The sequence below is a fragment of the Lontra canadensis genome, unplaced genomic scaffold, assembly GCF_010015895.1.
Source record: "Lontra canadensis isolate GAN:19392208 unplaced genomic scaffold, GSC_riverotter_1.0 scaffold68, whole genome shotgun sequence".
In the NCBI taxonomy this organism is placed as follows: Eukaryota; Metazoa; Chordata; class Mammalia; order Carnivora; family Mustelidae; genus Lontra; species Lontra canadensis.
Window position 1 is genome coordinate 916,576 of NW_022631062.1, and position 19,491 is coordinate 936,066.

General features: G+C 40.1%; 1 protein-coding gene across 2 annotated transcripts in view; it reads right to left on the reverse strand.

Annotated features, from left to right (window-relative positions):
• The window catches only part of GLRA2 (glycine receptor alpha 2), a 177,026-nt gene that overhangs the window by 37,012 nt on the left and 120,523 nt on the right, over positions 1–19,491 (reverse strand). The gene's annotated exons all lie outside the window — the stretch shown is intronic.

Sequence of the window (19,491 nt, forward strand, 5' to 3'; positions counted from 1 at the left end):
CCAAGAGTCCGACGCTTAGCCAACTGAGCCACCCAGGCACCCCTAGATCTAACTTTTAAATAGGGTTTCCAAATATTTTGATATCAGCCACTGAGTGTTTACCAACCAGTATTGTAAACATTTTTCAAATTTTTTTAATTGTGTTATATTAGTCACCATACAGTACATCATTAGTTTTTGATGTAGGGTTCCATGATTCATTGTTTGCATATAACACCCTGTGCTCCATGCAATCCATGCCCTCCTTAATATCCATCACCAGGCTCACCCATCCCTCCACTCCCCTCACCTCTAAAACCCTCAGTTTGTTTCCCAGAGTCCATAGTGTCTCATGGTTCATCTCCCCACTCCAGTTTCTCCCCCTTCATTTTTCCCTTCTCCTAATGTCTTCCATGCTATTCCTTATGTTCCACAAATAATTGAAACCATATGATAACTGTCTTTCCCTGCTTGACTTATTTCGCTCAGAATAATCCCCTCCAGTTCCATCCCTGTTGATGCAAAAGTTTGGTATTCATCCTTTCTGATGGCTGAGTAATATTCCATTGTGTATATGGACCACATCTTCTTTATCCATTCATCTATTGAAGGGCATCTTTGCTCTTTCCACATTTTGGCTATTGTGAACATTGCTGCAGATGACATAATGCTCTATGTGGAAAATCCAAAAGTCTCCACCCCCAAATTACTAGAACTCATACAGCAATTCAGTAATGTGGCAAGATACAAAATTAGTGCACAGAAATTGGTTGCTTTCTTATGCACTAAAAATGAAACTGTAGAAAGAGAAATTAGAGAATTGATTCCACTTACTATAGCACCAAGAACCATAAGATACCTGGGAATAAACCTAACCAAAGAGGTAAAGGATCTGTACTTGAGGAACTGCAGAACACTCATGAAAGACACTGAAGAAGACATAAAAAGATGGAAGAGCATTCCATGCTCATGGATCAGAAGAATAAAAACATTGTTAAAATGACTATGCTGCCCAGAGCAATCTATACTTTCAACACCATCCCAATCAAAATACCAATGGCATTTTTCAAAATGCTGGAACAGACAATCCTAAAATTTGTATGGAACCAGAAAAGACTCTGAATCGCCAAGGAAATGTTGAAAAACAGAGCTGGGGGCATCACGTTGTGTGATTTCAAGCTATATTACAAAGCTGTGAACACCAAGACAGCATGGTAGTGGCACAAAAACAGACACAAAGACCAGTGGAACAGAAAAGAGAGCCAAGATATGGACCCACAAGTCTATGGTCAAATAATCTTTGACAATGCGGGAAAAAATATCCAGTGGAAAAAAGACAGTCTCTCCAATAAATGGTACTGAGAAAATTGGACAGCTTTGTATAGAAGAATGAAACTCGACCATTCTTTTACACCATACACAAAGATAAACTCTAAGTGGATGAAAGACCTCAATGTGAGACAGGAATCCATCAAAATCCTAGAGGAGAACATAGGCAATAACCTCTTTGATTTGTTTCAAGTCACAACAACAAGCAACTTGTTTTAAGATACATCTCCAAAGGCAAGGGAAACAAAAGCGAAAATGAACTCTTGGGACTTCATCAAGATAAAAAGCTCCTGCACCACAAAGGAAACAGTCAACAAAACAAAGAGGCAACCCACAGAATGGGAGAATATATATGCAAATGACACTATAGACAAGGGGCTGATGTCCAAGATCTATAAAGAACTTCTCAAAGTGAACACTCAAAAAACAGATAGTCAAGTCAAAAAATGGGCAGAAGACATGAGCAGACACTTCTCAAAGAAGATCTACAAATGGCTAACAGACACATGACAAAGTGTTCATCATCATTAACCATCAGGGAAATTAAAATCAAAACCACATTGAGATACCACCTTACACCAGTTAGAATGGCAAAAATCAATAAGACAAGAAACAACAAATGTTGGAAAAGTTGTGGAGAAAGGGGAACTCTCTTACACTCTTGGTGAGAATGCAAGTTGGTGGAGCCACTTTGGAAAACAATGTGGAGTCTCCTCAAAAAGTTAAAAATAAAGCTATCCTATGACCCAGCAATTGTACTACTGGGTATTTACCCCAAAGATACAAATGTAGTAAAAAGAAGGGCCATATGCACCTCAATGTTCATAGCATTTTATCTGTATTTTCTAACCATTATAACAACTGTATTACCCCCAATTTCTGATGAGGAAACTGGAGTAGAGAAGGGTTAAATTATTACTCAAGGTTACAGAGCTAGTTAAATGGCAGAACTAAGATTGGAATTGCATACCAGTCTGACTGGTGGATTTCCTTTCCACACAAGTACAAACACACTACTAGGATTATACAGTTTATATCTTAACATTTCTCTTTGACCTTTAGAGTGAGTATTTCTTACATCATTTAACTTTCTTCTAAATCATGCTTGCCTAATGGTCCAGACCATGATGAATCATTTTGTAGGCGATTTGTAGTTCTATTGTTTGCTACTATAAACATTGGGGCTATGAATATTCTCCCCCCCCCTCAAAATATTGGCTGTATCTCTGATTATTTTTCAGATCAGTTTTTAGAGTGGAATTATGGGAATAAATGATAAAAAAAAAACTGGCTTCTGACTTGGGAAGTTAATAGCAACACAGCAGGTATAAAAGCAGAGGCTCTAGAGTGAGATGCCCAAATAGAGGACAGCACCCTGTTCCTGAATAACTCTATCATTTTGCCAAATTGTTAAACCTCTTTCTTCTTCCCATCCTTGTCTGCATAATAGGGACAGTAATACCTATCTCAGAACTATGTGGTGAAGATCACTTAATATGTGCAAAGTGCTTCAAATAGTATCTGGCACAGAATGAGTGCTCTATAAGTGTTTGCAATTATTTGTCTACATAAGGGCGTGATTTTGTTAATGGAGAAATTTTGGAAGAGACAGAAAGATCAAGGAAAATTTTTTAAAAATCACCTATGATCCTAATATATTCCAATTATTATTTTTAAGGTTACCACCTGCTTTATACTATTTGTCTCAGTGAACCTGATCTACCGGTCAGTCCCACACATGTTGTGACAAAGTGGTCCAGCACTTTCTCATCTCCAGCACTTTGAATAGATCACCCTTCCTACCTGGGATGCTTAGTCTCATTCTTTCTGATTCACAGAATCCTTCAGGACTTGACTCAGGTGCCAGCTCATCTGGGAAGCCTCTCCAACCTTCTTACTTTCTCCCATCAGGTTTAGGAGCCATTTTTCTTTGCTCTCTCATTATTCTCTGTTGAACCTGTCCCTTCTTACTCCATGAACTTCCCTGGCCCCACCACTAGACCATAAGCAAGTTATTTATTCATTTTTTTGAATAGGCTCTGTGTATTATTAAATCTCTGTATCACCAGCACAAGACCTAGCAAATAATGAGTAAGCATTAGATATGTGGAATTGATGGATAAAGCAATGATTGAATGACAGTAGGAATGACAGAAATATCGGGACATCTTTCCATCTTTGTATTAAATTTCAACAATTCTACACTATGTAACATTACCCACACTTGCATGTGTTTGATATTTCTAGGAGAAGACTGTCAGTGCATTTTAATTCTCTCAGCACACTTAGCATGCCTGGAATGTTTCTTCCCTTAATAAGCAGTCATTTGTCTTGTGTTTGCTCTTCTGGAGCAATCCTGTTCCCCTGTAATTTGTCTTATATTTGCTCTTCTGGAGCAATCCTGTTCTCCTGTAATAATAGAACATTACCAATCACAGCATTCCCAGTTATATATTATTCAGAAGGCCCGTAAATGTTTTAAGACCCAATAATGAGAGGAATTTGTCAGTGCCTGGTATATGTCCATACCACGAGCTAAGTCCAATAGAGCTGACCGTCATTCCTCCCCTTCGTGGTGTTTACAGCATTTAGTAATTTGTAAACCTTTTCCCCATCCCATTCTGGCCATCAGCAGGCCAAGCACGTATTTGGCTTCTTTTATAGCTGCTCATAAATGAGTCCTTTCAGTCTCTTAATCATTTTGGCTGGTCTCTGAGTTGCCTCCAAATCATGAACATCTTTCCAGCATTGAAGTGCCGGCATTAAATGCATTATTCACACGGATTTAGAGGGTGTTGTGAGACATCTATTACATATGATGTGATGCCCCTCGGTGCTGGTCTCTGAGGATTGAAATGCCTTTTTGCTGCTTTTACCCAGCTCTGAAGTCAGATTCTCTCTCTTTGGCTGCTAATCCCTAGACGTTGTTAGCTCACATCTTCTCCTGTCACATTCTTTTTATGATTCTTGGGCTTATATGATTGCTTCCTGAACTACTTTACTACAGTCTTGCAAAAAAAAAATAGTTTTCGAAGGTAATTAAGCTCTCAAAATGCTATTATGACTCACTGAGTTGGTATGTTTCCAGGCATATTTAATTCAGGAGAATAAACATTGAGGGCCTACTATGTGGAAGGCACTGTAGTAGGTGATGGTGGGAGGTGGGACGAAAGACAAGAATAACTGAGATGCACATTGATACTTCCCAGTTGTACTTTAGAGGACCCCATTCACACTGTGCTAGGGAAACTGTAATTCCCATGTGTCACGGAGCAGCGAATTATAGTCTATGGGTCAAATCTGACCTACTACATGTTTTTATAAATAAAGTTTTATTGGAACACAGACATACTCATTCATTTATGTATTGTCTATGGATGCTTTCACACTAAAATGGCACAGTTGAGTAGTTGTGACAGAGCCCATATGGCCTGCAAAACCTCAAGTACTTACTTCGTGGTCCTTTACAGAAAACATTTGCTATCCCCTGACCTAGACTGTGGTGTTGTCTGATTTTTCCTGAGGTTATACATCATAGTAACACTGCCTGGTACTTGAGAAATTCATGGTCTACTGAGGGAGTCAGTCATGTGCACATATAACTGATACAAAGTAGATGGTCCCCTGTGCCAAGGTGAAAGAAAGACCAAGAGGCTGTTGGAATATGGGGAGGTTGATGTTGACAGGGAGGATCAGAAGAGGCTTCATTCTTCATTGATGTGGCATTTGACTAAAGGTTTGTGGAAAGCCAGGACTTTGGTGGGTAGAAAGAGCTAAAAAGCAAAGCCACGAAGATGGGAGAGTCGGTGGGCTTGGGGATCGTGAACAGCCTCGTAACCAGGATATGCTGCTAGGTGCCTGGGAAGTGCAGGGAAGGGTGTGAACAGATAGGCTGGGCCAGCACATGGAAAGCCAGGCCGAGGGGTTTGGGTTTCAGACTGCTTGTAAAGATAAGCAGATGATAGTTTTGAAGTGCGGTATAGATGTGTAAGTCCTTTTCTAATTATCCTGCTGTTTTTTTGTCCTCAAAAGCCAGAGTCTTAGCAAAAGCAGACACTTTCCCTCCTTACCAAAATTTGCCTTCCTTCCTCTTGCCACTTTCAACTCTGTGCAAGGCCTGTTCTCTTCCAAGCTTTCTAACAACATCTCTGAATCCTTTGCTGGATCTTCTTCTATTTGTAATTTGTGTTCCTTGAACTCTACCTCTTTGGTTGTCCCTCTATCTTCATGTCCTCAATGAATTCATCCACTCCTCTAGTTTTTTTTTGTTGTGTGTGTGTGTGTGTGTGTGTGTGTGTGTGTGTGTCTCCATCCTATAGCAGAGATTGGCCAAGTTCTCATGAATCCCACTTCCTTTTCCTGGGACACTAGTAAGAGATCTGCCACTTCAATCGGATCTCTCGTGCAATGTGGGCAGAAATGCCCCTTCAGGTTGTTTTTCAGAGTCCGTAGTCTCTCATGGTTTACCCCTCCTTCCAATTTCCCTCAACTCCCTTCTCCTCTCCATCTCCCCATGTCTTCCATGTTATTTGTTATGCTCCACAAATAAGTGAAACCATATGATAATTGACTTTCTCTGCTTGACTTATTTCACTCAGCATAATCTCTTCCAGTCCTGTCCATCTTGCTACAAAAGTTGGGGATTCATCCTTTCTGATGGAGGCATAATACTCCATAGTGTATATGGACCACATCTTCCTTATCCATTCGTCCACTGAAGGGCATCTTGGTTCTTTCCACAGTTTGGCAACCGTGGCCATTGCTGCTATAAACATTGGGGTACAGATGGCCCTTCTTTTCACTACATCTGTATCTTTGGGGTAAAGTTTTGAAGGGGTGGGGGTGGGAGGTTGGGGGAACCAGGTGGTGGGTATTAGGGAGGGCATGGATTGCATGGAGCACTGGGTGTGGTGCAAAAACAATGAATACTGTTACGCTGAAAAGAAATTAAAAAAAAAAAAAAGTGCCCCTTCAGGACCTCTAAAATCTCTCATGATGTCCTTATGATTTAACCCTTCTGCAACCACCTTGGATGTCACTCATTTCAGAAAGCAGTGCCCAAATATGGTAGAAGCCTTGATCCCTAGAAGACCCAGGGCCACCCACTATACAATGTATTATAATTTGAGTGAGAAATAAACTTTCATTGTATTAAGCCACAGAGATTTCAGGATTTTGTGTTTCCAGCACTTCCAAATCCATCATTCAGTCCTGACCTCTCACCTCTCATTCCTGTGCTAATTCTAAAGTGCCTGCAGTTAGTATTTATAAAATCAAACTCATTAAATGCCCCTCCTTCCCTTTCATTTGCTTTTAATCATTCTTCCCACTAGCAAATGTGGTTTCATCATTGGTTCTTTACTCGCCTTTATCTCTATTATTCAATCTGTTGTAAAAACTCAATGTTTCTTTCTGCAGAGCACCCTGGGGTTTATTCTTTTCTCTCCATTTTAAAGATGTCACTACAGCCCTGGCCATCCATACTTAAACCTGATTATTATAACTTCCTGACTGAGCGCTCCCCCCCCCCCGTATTCAGTTATTCTCCGTGGCAGTTTATCCTTTTGCTTCTGCGAGATTAAATTTAAAATGCCGATTACATTTTGCAGCACATCTGCTTAAGAACAGCCGAGGCTGCCTATTATAGGCTCTAGTATCCAAGATCTCTCACAGTATGTGTCCACCCTAGTTAATCAATCTTATTCCACTCTTTCTTAACATGAACCTTGTGCTTTGTTTAAGCAATTCTGCTTATCCCTGAGGGGGCCAACTCCATTCTTACTGAGAACACCAGTGGTTCATAAATGGATGTGATTTTGCACCCCAGGAGACCTGTGGCAATGTCTGGAGATATTTGGAGTTGTCACAACCAGGGGGAGGTGCTACTGGTGTCTGGGAGGTTGAGGACCAGAATGTTGCTAACTATCCTATAACACACAGAACAACCCCCACAATGAAAAATTATCCAGTCCCAAATGTCAATAATTCTGTGGCCGACAAACTCTGAGATGGAGAAAGCAAAAACTCCCCAAGCCCAGGCATCTATATCTAGTCCAGTGGTTCCCCACTGGGGACAATATTATTCTGAGAAAACATTTGACCATGCCTGAAGATGTTTTTGGTCATTCCAACTGGCGAGTGGGGTTTTGTCACTGCTTCTGGTAGTTAGAGGCCGGGGTTACTGCTATAAATGGCCAGCAATGCACAACACCATCCCCATGGCTTAGAATTTGCCAACCCCAAATGTTAATAGTGTTAAGGTTGAGAAAACCTGGCCTATATATTTCTGCCAATGTAGAAACTCTTCCTGCCTTTCCTCTACCTGTTTACTTCCAGATAATTCCTCAAGGAGTAGCTCAAACTCCATCTCCAGAGTGATGCTTTCCCTGCCCATTCTAGTCCACAGTGGTCTTGCCCATCTTTAGGATTTGTGTTACACTTACAGTTAGGATTGTACAGTTTAGTCTTTGCTTCATGTATGCAAGTTTTATCCACCCAACTAAAGTGTATGATACTGGAGGTTAAAGACCCAGTAATGTCTTTTGTATCTATGCCACCAAGGACAAGTCTTTGAGCATATCCTAAGTGTCCCATAGTTTCTGTTGATTGACAAGTGATCCAAGCCATATATAAATTCAGATTCCTTTCACAATCAGTGCTTTATATGAAGGATCCACCTACCAAAACAAAAATGAGAACAACAAAAACTAAAAGGAAAAAATTAGCTTCAGTCTTTATAGGTGATAATATCCAGATTACTCTTTATTTATTTGCATTAAGGGAAAGAAGCATACGTATTAATTTCATGACTTTACAATTTATGTAGTTTGTAAACCTATTTTGTGAAAAAGTAGAGCTAGTCAAATGGGTTAGATTTTTGTGGCATTAAATAAACATTGATCTGGTATGCAAACACATCGCCTAGATGGTGGAGTTGAGCTCATTGCTCAGTTTTTTTGGCATCATGTTGACATTTCTTAGAGATGTTTTGCATCACTGTTCTTTTCAAGACTGTCTTGGCATTTTTTGGAAACTTGGGCAAGTTTTCTTGAGTTAAATTTTTTATTAATGATTTTCTCAGATCCGTTTCAAAAGTGAAAATCAGGCTATGAATTTATTTACTTTAGTCCCATAATTTGTTTTGTTTATATTTGAAAAACTACACCATATTCCATGTCATGAAGCTGGTTGTTTAGGGGTTAGGCCATTTTCTACCCAGGGTTTATCCTTCGCACAGAAGAGTGAATCATCATTGTATGAGGTTTGCCTAGATGTCCATACAGCTTGAATGCCCTCTCCATCCTTCATGGGCAGGCCACTCTCCTGTGACAATTTGTCAACAAAAATATATCCACATTCTCAGTTTCTAGACTGACCACAGAGAGCTGTGACATTCCTCCAGCAGACAAGTAAGGAGGGTTAGTTACGAACACATATGGAGAGAAATTCCCTACAGTAGAGAAGAATCACAAATGACTATGATACTATTTTTTTAACTAAGCTCCATGCCTAGTGTGCAGCCCAACATGAGGCTTGTACTCACCGTGAGATCAAGACCTGAGCTGAGATCAAGAGTCAGACCCTTAATCCACTGAGCCACCCAGATGCCTCCCAAGTATTGTTTTTTAATAGAAACGAGACCAAATGGATTCATAGGGCAATCTCAAAATACTGAGATATTTTTCTTTCTTTGAGTGGAATGGTCTCTCACACCCACCTGCCTGAGTCAATGTTTATTCTCAAACTGTACATATAAACTGTTGCTAAACCAGAATAGAAGCTTTTCTGCTATGTACAGTACACTTGCTTCTTACCTAATTTAGAAGGCAAATTTTTAATTAACCCTTGTTAATGCAACTCTTAAAATGACAGATACCTGTTGGTCACAGTAACCTGACTTACGCTTTTATCATGTGGAGCAGAAGTCTTTGGTAACTCCAATGAACTTGTGTTTCATCCACTGCCATGAAGTATACCACCAACTCTCTCCATCCCCATTTTATGGGAGAAAATAATTTTATTAAATGCATGTCTAAATCTCATACAGCTGGTAATCAACTATAGAGGAAATGAGAAGTCTGGCTTCGACTTTCTGTTTTGACTCTTACCTACCTTCAGTCACTGTAAAAATGTCATCAGAAAAATATAGACAGTTGAATTAATCCTAGTGCCAAAGATTCATGGCGTTGTACAGTTTTGTCTTTATAATTTCATTGCCAAGTTGCCATTTTTATTGCCTAATTAAAGAGCTCACATCTGCTGTTTAATGCCAGGAAAATCAGATTTCCTTGGCAGAGAGGGATGGGAGCAGCACCAAGTACCTAGCCCATCACAATGTCACTACCCTTGCCCCATTTTCTCTCCATATCTTAAGCTCTTGCTGGGTTCTGGGTAGAATGTTGAATAAACACTCTTGCAAAGGTGTTGTTTGTAGAAACAGCCATTGGGTGGCAGTGCCTCCAAGGCTGGTATCTGCAGGAGACAACTAGAAAAAAATGGTACTCCTTAAATCACAAAACTTTGAACAACCTTCAGGGACCAATTCGTTTGTTGGGTGGCACACGGGCTGAGATAGCTGATTATTTCCAAAGATGAGTAAGTTTCTCTCTATTATGGTGGTCAGCAAACTGTTCAAAGTAGCTTGCCAAAGCCTACGACCACGTTGAGTTTTTATGGGTGGAGAGGTTAAGGGAAGGGTAGAACTGCCAGCCCCAGAATATATAAGGACTATTAGGTGGTATCCACTGTTAGAGGGACCAGAGGGATGCCCTGTGGCAAGGCACCCCCAAGTCCCCAAGTCTCTCAGCCCCAAATGTAGGCATTTGGGGAAGATGCCAAGGTGCAGAGGGAGCGGCCTCTGAAGGAAGGAGAAGAAGCAGGACCAGGGGACATATGCTTCCCTGTGTTTGTGTTTGCACATGTCTCATCACATTCTCAGCTCTTGGCCTGGAATACTGATTTCTCCCACAGTCTAATTCCTGTGGCTGCACCCTCGGTGCCACAAGGGCAGTACGGTACATTCTCAAACAAGGGCAGAAATGAGGAGGGAGTGGGACCTGGGAGAAAATTGCCCACTTATGAAAAAAAAAAGAGCTCCAGTGAAGAAAAGAGCCAATTCAATGATCTCAGTGTTAGACAACCAGCAGCTTTCTTGCGGGGGGGTTAATAATGAAATCATTCTCTACTTCACAGATATTTGTGTGGTCATTATGTGTGTGTGTGTGTGTATGTGAGGGAGAGAGAGAGAGAGATAGAGAAAGAGAGAGAGAGAGAGAGAGAGAGAAATTGGGAAGACTATGACGATGGGAAGAAAGAAAGGAAAGGAATAACTTTAGAGCTAAGCCAGCCTGGATCTGAATTCTAGCTGAATGACCAGTGAATTTGGGAAGATCTCTTAATCTGAGGAAACCTCCGTTTCCTCATACTGAAGTAGGGGCCCAAGGATTCCAGTGTCACGGGTTCCCTGAAGGACTGAATAAGACACTATGTACATCTTAACACTCATTTGGCAGATTGCAGACCCTCAGTCACACTGGTTGGCCAAGGATGAGCTCCTGAAGCCATTATGAAATTCAAAACTTGCATATCTCAAGGCAGTTTTCCCAGGAGGAATAAATATAAAGTAGAATTTGTTGTATTTCATGTTCTGTGCATGCATTAAGACCTTTTCTGTATTTTTACACAGCCCTATTTCAAATCCACATAAGCCAGGTTCTCATAAAATGGAACCTCGCTGTATCATGCTTAGTGAAATATGTCAATCGGAGAAAGACAACTATCATATGATCTCCCTGATATGAGGAAGTGGAGATGCATCGTGGGGGGTTAGGGGGGTAGGAGAAGAATAAATGAAACAAGATGGGATCGGGAGGGAGACAAACCATAAGTGACTCTTAATCTCACAAAACAAACTGAGGCTTGCTGGGGGGAGGGGGGTCGGGAGAGGAGGGTGGGGTTATGGACATTGGGGAAGGTATGTGCTATGGTGAGTGCTGTGAAGTGTGTAAACCTGGCAATTCACAGACCTGTACCCCTGGGGGTAAAAATACATTATATGTTTATAAAAAATAAAAAATGAAAAAAAAATGAAAACAAAACAAAACAAAACAAAAACTACCCAACACAAATTACTTCCCTAATTTGCAAAAAAAAAAAAAAAAAAAAAAGGAACCTCACTGTAGTGAGCACAATGCATACATAGTGATAGAGGAATATGTCACAGGAGCTGATAGGTGCTGTTACCAAAACATGACAACAAACCACCAAAAAGCAACAAAAAGCCTGCCACAGCACAGCTCTAGGAGTTATCTCCATTATAAAGATAAGGACACTTGAGTTGACTGACCAGCTACCACAATCTCATGGCCAAAGAGTGGTTGAGCTGTTCTTCCCATCGACCTGGCATAATTCCACACTCCTGCTTTTTTTGGCTCACGGACCCCTGTGGGAACCTCCCTCTCTGGTAATTACTCACAGGCTGTGATTTCACCAGATGACAACATCTGGTGTGAAAGAGAGGGGGAAAGGCACCTGCAGTAGGGCAGGCACCTGGGAAATGGCGGTACAGTCACACCTACAGCCGTGGAGACACTACGAACATGAGTTTAAAGATAAGACATAACCACCCTGTTCTCAATTTGCTTTCTTGGTTGGCAGTCAGTGCTTTTTTCACTTCTTTATTCATTCCCTTACCCACTCCACCCAGGTTCAAAGTTCATACTTGTGAGCAAGGAAGGATAAGGGGGAGAAGGTTAGTAGAGAGAGTCCAGTCCTATTCTTTGGACTATGGCTGAGTGAAAGGCCTTGGAATGATGGCCGGGGTTTATTGTGACAAAGGTTTTCTCCAGCTTTCCATCTTGTGCTCCCCAGGGAGTATAGAAGAGCTGAGGCATCCCTACCTCCTAGACTGGACTTGTTGGCAGTGCTCCCTAGAGTAGGCTGAGGAGGCCAGATCAAGAAGGCAGCCCCCATCAAACATCTCACCCCGACCGTTTCTGAAACTCAGAGCATTGGAGCCAGTGGGCAGGCCGGTGCTCAGTACATGAAGGCTTTTCATTGCCCCGCAGCAATCATGATGGCGGACTCCTGATTCATGCCCACTTCTGAGACGGTCAGTAGGTAAGAGCGGTGAGGAATGGCTGATTCTGGACTATAAAATGGTGGCAGTCTTAGAAACCGAGTTCGACCGCAATTACAGAGAAGCCACTTCCTCGAGAAAGCCTAGAATCCTTTCATGACTTCAGGGTATGAGAGACTTCTCCCAGTACAGACCATCCCCACAATGTACCTGAATCATCTGAGCGCTGGGATGCTACATCCTGGGGATAAGAACAAGTGTTCTTTTGGTAGAGGGACAAAAAGTATTCAAAGACTATTTCACAGCTGAGGACATGGTGGGAGATGTTAACTGAATGGCAGAGCCCACAGTAGCTGAGAAGTTTACCACCCAACCCGTGGCTCTGTCCTTGTACTTGCATGTGAGCTCACAATGGAGGCAGCTGGCCAGTGGGGATATGTCTATGATAGAAACTTGACAGAAACCTTCCCTTCTTGGCTTGACACTCTGAGCACTCCTGCCTGGTGCTTGCTAACCTGAGGCCCCCAAAGCTGAGCAGCTGTGTACTGTTTCATAGCATTCAAAGTAAAACTGAAATGGAAAAATTCCAGGCCCCCATCAGTTTCCAGGTAGCATGTGGGGAGGAAAGAACAAGAAAAGGAGCTACAGTTCCATCCAGGGTTGAGAATGAACTGATACAAAAGCCACTGGCTGGGCTGGTGATTTCAATTTTTGTTACTGTAAATTACCAAAGGGCTGGCCTCTACGGTAACTAGTTCCTGTAGCCTCGCAGCTTTTCAATGCAATCAGCTCTATGGCTCTCTCCTCACCACAAAACCCAGAAGCACAAATCACCCACAAATAATTAGAGACTTATTTGCAATAGATACTAGCCTGCAGGAGTCTGTTAGTAATTAAAAAGAAATCCTACAGCCTCTTGAACAAAATGACAAAAATAGACGAGTGAGCTCTTTGAAGAAATAATAAAAAAACATCAGGAAGCATTATTATTATAGTTCAATATGGAAATGTACAGATGAGTAAAAACAATACATTGTAAACGTGAAAAGATTTTGGTAGGACTCATTGAGCACACCAGTTTCTAATATATCAGTTGTACCTATCTGCTTCAGAGAGTTATGAGCAATCTCAGTCCCTTGGTGGCAATCAATCCTGCAGGATTATAGAAACTCAGAGGAGGTAGCAGGGCTGTGATGGAGTGAACATTGAGAGGATGCCAAGGATGTGGCTTTTGGCTTTGCCACAGGCTGGCTTTGCTAACTGGATCTCACTGTTTCACCTTTTTGGGCCTCAGGTTCCTTCTTAGAAATAGAAAAGGCTTGGACTTAAAGGATCTTTAAGGTTTCTGCTATTCTATGATTCTGTGACTCAAGGGAAAGAGAAAGTGATGAGAGAGGAAACCAAGTCAATAGCAGGATGGAAAATATTTGTGTGTAATACCGGGAATGGCAGATGCACTGAAATCACCAGCAAATTCCATGCAAAAGTCTCCTGTAAACAGTCAGCAACTTACCTCAGGCCCCTGAACCTCTCTGCTTCTCTGCCTAAGAGATTTTCCTGGTGCTTTAAGAACTTTTTTCTACTTGTATATGAGGAAGCCTGGAACACTCTGAGGGGCAGCCTTCAACCATGGAGGAATGGAAGTTGAGTTGACAGATAAAGACCTCAGATTTCCCATTATCGGTGGGACAAGTCCAGTGAAAATTCTGTGTGGTTTTTTAGAGGATCCCCAGTAAGACAGAACCTTAGTTGCCCTCCATGATAACCAACTCAGTAATACACTTTATTGGCTTTTTCCTTTCCTTGTTTACACTCTCCACTCATTCATCCTTCCTGAGACCACCTCTCAAATGAACTGTCGCATCCAAATGCTTGTTATAGGGCCCACGGTTTACTAAAACAAATGACCCAAACCTGAAATTAGATCAGGAAAGCCTGACACAAATATGGTGCCTGCCACATGAGGCACCATTTAGAACCAGCATGGCAAACCAACCAACCATAACTCCTCCTGAAAATTCCTTTCTTATTGACAAAAGCCCTATATCTGGCTGGTTTGCTCATCATCAATAGGAATGGAGTGTCCACACAGTTCAAAAACCAGTCTGGAGAAATATCAAATCAACTTGGGATCTATTACCCATATAATCTAACACCCATCATTTCTCTTTTTGTTCTAAACAGCTAGTTTTGAACTAATCAAATGAGAATTGTGTAACTATAACAAAAACTAATACTTCCTATCAATAATATGCAAGAGTTATTCAGCATATACTAACCCTTTTGGGGTCAGGGAAATAATGAGAGCACCTTATTTGCAGAAACATAATCTGTTCCATTCTAGGGATGATATTTGTTAGGGAGATTGAGTCATAGCTCTATTTTGACCTATAAGGATGTACAAGTTATAAAGGTACAAATTTATCCTTTTGACGGGCATCAATTAAAAATGTTAACACCGTTACACTAAAAGACCAATGAAGACTTAGTTTTAATAGCAGTCCCCATTGATGCCTGCCTCCTGGTATTATAACCCCCTCCCTTGACTGTGAACAGGACCTAGCATCTTGCTTCTAACAAACTGTGGCAAAAGTGATGGGATGTTACTTTCATTATTAGGTTATAAAAGAGAGACTTCCATCTTGCTTGTACTTTCTTTCTTGTTGGCGCGCTCTCTCTGGCTCTTTTCATGTGCTGGCCTTTGTGGAGAGGGCTCCCTGGCAAGGAACTGAGCGTGGCACTCAATCAGCAGTCAGTGAAGAGCAGAGGCCTCTGTCCAACAGCCCAGAAGGAACTGAATCCTGCCAACAACCACATGAGTTGTCTTGGAAGTGGATTCTTCTCTAGTTGGGCCTTCATGTGAGACTGCAGTCCTAGCTGACACCTAGATTTTAGCCTCCTGAGAGACCCCAAGACAGAGGTCCAGTTTTGCCTGGATTCCTGATCCGTAGAACGTAAAGATTAAAATTTTGTTTAAGCCACTAAATTTGGTGTTGGTGTTGGTGTGTGTGTGGGGGGGGAGCGGGAGTAATTTGTTATATAATGATAGTTAACTGATACATGATGTCTTCAGGAGAGAGCAAGAGGGAGAAGAGAGAAGGAAAAGGAGACAAGTTGTCTTGGGCCCTGCAAAGTCAGAATTTGGTAAGATTTTGTGGCTTAGTTTTGAACTTTTAAAAGAGGGAAGTTTAGTTAAAAATAATAGCCAAGTTATTTGGAAGGATATAATTAGCATAAGAGAACAAGAACCATAACACATTCATTTTTAATCTATTCATTCAAGCAGGCTCCCTGCTTAAACATCTATAAAATAGCTATTCAAAATCAATTCACCTGTGCTGGAGTCCAGGGGTCGTCAACTACTGCCCATGAGTTAAATCTGCCCTATTACTTTTCTTTGTAAATAAAGTTTAACTAGAATGTAGCCATACCCATTCATTTACATATTGTGTATGGCTCTCCACTTACTACTTAAAATGGTAGAGTTAAGTAGCTGTAATAGAGCTCTAACAGCTCAGAATGCCTAATGTATTTACTCTCTAGCCCTTTAGAGAAAAAAAAATTGTTGTGAATTCCTGAACTAATCATACATTGTAATTCAAGTAAATAATACCCAGGGTAGTCTAAGTTAATAAATTTTCTCTATGGTTTGATCAACATAGAAGGTACAACTAGATAATTCATACCAAAATATTCCATTGTAAGGGCTTTTTTTTTTTCTGGTATCACTTGAATTCTCATCTCAATTTGTTATTGCTGTTGTGTATACAGATATAGGGTCCCAAAATGAATTGCATATTTTTAGCAGTCAGTCAACAAATCCTTGTAAATTTGTTCAACAGTTGATGGCCATGTACTCTACCCATACTATGTTGGCATGGTGGTAAAACCCATTTGCTCCAGTGTTTGAATTTGAAGGTCCAAATCAGGATTTACCTCTTTATAGCTATACATTTTGGGCAAGATACCTAATCACTCTGTGCCTCAGATTTCTCAGCTGAGAAATGGGGACAATAATGGGGCTGATCTCATAGGTTTGCTGTAATGATTGAGATATACATGAACTAACAAGGGGATAATGCTTACAAATGGGCCTGGTACCTTTTAAATGCTCGAACATGTTAACTCTGATTATCATGGTGGAGCTGACCTCTTGTACTCCCATCCTGCCGTTAGAGTCAATGCCTTGAGTACTGCAAATTAGATTAATTAATAGTTTCATCCAATTTAAGATCTTCATTAAAATTAAATGTGGGAGTCAATCTCATGTGACTCCTTCCTGGATGGAAGCACTTAAGAGATTTTGGGCAACTGCTGTATCTTGAAATCAGTGCTATCAGTGAGTGACTAATTTTCCTGCCACTATTCTTATTTTAGAATGACCTTTTGGCCTAAAATGGCTTGGTTTTACCTTTAAATCCCTAACTGTTTATTTTTAGAAAACTGTGCAGAATTATTCTTGTGGAATTTTGATAAACAGAATGCAAACTGTCTATTTGCACAAATCCTATTTAGAGATTCATTTATGTTTCTGTAATTCATAATTGAATTTGATCTTTTCCATAAACTTTTATCGAACCTTATCCAATATTATGACTCATGATGGTAATATTGAAGGCATTTATGAGTAATATTATGAGAATACAAAGTTTGTGTAATTTTGGCTAGTTTTCTCTAACATTCTGAAACATTATCACCATGAAAAATTAGTATTATGTATGTTGTGAATTAACATTGGTCTTTCAAAAATGTTTCAATATACAATTCATTCTATCTCCACATACTATAGCTGTGCAGATACTGAGGTTAGAGAGCTTGAGAGATTTTCCTAATGTCAAAGGACCAGTTAAGAGGAAAGCCAGGCCTGGATCAGGATTCTTGGTCCAGCCTTATTTCCATGATGGCATCACATATTCATTCTAGTTTTAACATTTGGGATATTTATATTGTACTCTAAGTCTTTTGGCATTGTATTTCCTAGTCCCTTAAACCTAACAATTAACTGGAATATTTGATTAAGCAGAATGCTTCCTATAATGGGTCTTTTCAGGGGATTTATGCTTATGGAAAGGGTTTGGCCCAGATGGTATCTTAGATTCTTCCTTATTCTTTTGTTTTTGCTCATTGATAACAGATTTTTGCGTTATTCACTGTTCAGATATTTGTATCATGCCTCAGTGATGTGGATAGTCAAAGACTGACTATACTGTCCCCTCCCCCAATTTGAGGATTGATCAAGTTCAATATTTGCCTTGCTTGTCTGTACTAATTCTCTAGTGGTGACTGAGGTTATTTAGAGTAATTTGCAAGGGCTAGATGACAGAACACCAATCACAGAATTTTAGAGCTGAGACAACTTTCTAGATGAGCTAACTGAATTCCCTCATTTTCCAGATGAGGAATGGAAATGAAAAGGGCAAGACTGTCTATGACTGCCTGCTTTAATCTATGCTGATCCCATGCATTCTGAAAGCATAATTAAGCATGGAGGTGAAGGTGCTGTTCAGAAGAGATAAACAGCAACTAACTCAAGATGTATTTGGATTAGCAGGCTCCCATTTGGGGATGAACATATGTCTTGAAAAATTAAGTTATAGAATCAGTCACAACTCATTGCAAATTACTTTAATATAATCAGTACTTAACTGAGATTGGCCTAATTGGCTGGAATTTACATTGCAGAAGAGGAAAAAAGGACTGAGGTGGTTTCTGAATGTTGGAACTAGATCAGTCCTATGAGATTAGTGGCTTCGTCAAGGGCTAGGTAAAGAATAAGAGTAGAAATATTGAACAGTGACCACTTTGCCATTTTTTCTGATGTACTTGGGCTCTTGGTGTGCTACTGACCACATCTGGGTACCAACACTGGGGGCTGCCAATGTCTGGATAGGAATCATAGGACTTGTTTAGACTGGTATCTTCTTGCCAGACACCTTTAATCTATCCTTGATATTTTCTTCCCAGTATCTCGCTCCCTCTCCCTAGTCTTCTGTAAGAGGAATTCTAAAGAAGGGAAAGCTGTGGAGATACTCATCCATTCATTCCACAAATGATTCTGTGCCAAGTGCTGTCAGTTCCTGAGGATACAAAAATGTACAAGACATCTTCCCTGTTCTCAAGGACCTTGAATGTGTCGACAAGTAAATAAGCAGTTGTAATACAGGGTAAGAATTGTGAAAATAGCAGGAAGTGCAGGTGCTAAATGAACAGAGAGGAAAGGAGCCCATATGGGCTTAGGGTATGCATGGTTTGAAAACATGTGTCAGAGGAAATGTCCAGTAAGTTGAGACTTGAAGTGAGCATGAATGGAAGACCTAACAATGTAGTTAATTGATAACATAATTAATGAGGAAGATCTGACATTTTTGAACTCTCTGAATAAAGAAGATGCTCTTTGCACATACCCCTAGAGTATTCACAAAATCAACCATGTACTAGAGTACAAAGACCATCTCAATAAATTTCAAAAATTGGAAATAGTACAGCAAGCATTTTCTCATAATATGGCAAAACTAGAAATAAAAACAAGAACAACAAAATCCAGAAAATAAGAAGACCTCTCATTTTGGGAAAATGCATCTCTCTTAATTCTTAAACCAAAGAAGAAATATGAACTGAAACTGCATAGTGTCTAGAAAATAGTAAGAAAATACATATTGCAATTTATAAGGCCTACCTAAGGCAGTACTCAGAATATTTATATTTAATATTGTATCAGTAACCAAAATAGATTATAAGAATGTAGAAGAGAGGACTTAGAAGTTGTTTTTTATAAGCAGGAATTAATGAGTTAGGAAAAGGAAATCATTTGAAGAATAAATACAGTGAAAAACTAGCTTTTTACAATAAAAGAGGAAGATAAACTGCTAGCTGGACTAACCAAGAAAGAGAAAATATCATTTCTTATTTTATGTGGTTATAATAGTCAAAAAAAGAAATTAAGACTACTAAGAGACTAATTTTGTTCAACTTAAACATATTTCAAAACCTGGATGAAATGAACAATATTTTAGAAAAATATTATTTACTGAAACTAATCCCAGAAGAAATTGTTTAAAAGTCAAAGTAGACCATTTTCCTAGAAGAAATAGAAACATTTATTCAAG